This window comes from Opisthorchis viverrini (assembly GCF_000715545.1).
Source record: "Opisthorchis viverrini unplaced genomic scaffold opera_v5_104, whole genome shotgun sequence".
Lineage (NCBI taxonomy): Eukaryota > Metazoa > Platyhelminthes > Trematoda > Opisthorchiida > Opisthorchiidae > Opisthorchis > Opisthorchis viverrini.
Genome location: NW_008751762.1, coordinates 1,431,470 through 1,432,180, shown reverse-complemented (window position 1 = coordinate 1,432,180; position 711 = coordinate 1,431,470).

Sequence of the window (711 nt, the reverse complement as noted above, 5' to 3'; positions counted from 1 at the left end):
GCTTTTATCCCTGGCTACCAAATGTGTTCCAGAAAACTCCTAAGCAGGCAAAATCATGCTTAATTAATGCCAAAAGTAGTGATGATACGTCTGTACACCATTAGAAATAGCTTACCTCACGAAGTTTGCAGCTGACGAATATTTTATAAATGACTACTTTTCCGAAAAATAGTATTATCACACCTTAGCACAGTCCGAGCTGCGCGTTTAGAAAATGCTATCTAAGATTCGCCTGGTCTAATGGCTCCCACTTTTTGTGAATCAAAAACGAAAGTGTTGTTTGGTTGTTTGACGTAGGCTTTCTGTCTCCACGTAGAAGAAGAAAATGGCGTAAACTTTAAGCTCCACATTCTGGTAGCCTGATAAGGCAAACAAAAATCCATTCGTTCCTTTATGGTCTGTATTGGCTGACTCGAGACGCGGAATCGAATCCTGGAATCTTCTGAAGCTGGGATACCTTGCAGTGATCTTCTTTTGGAACCGAGGGAAATTCCTTGAAAGGGATGCAAATGTCCAATACACACATGAGGACACAGCTGCTGGTTTCACCTAAAGAACTCAACTGAGTAATCGACTAACCATGGATCACATTTTGTTCATTGATGGCGGTAGTGTGATTCTAACTCCCATAGATAGTGCGAAGAAAGCTAAATCTGAACACAGTCCTGATGGTACAAAGCAGCGGGAAGCACATTGACAAACATGACATGC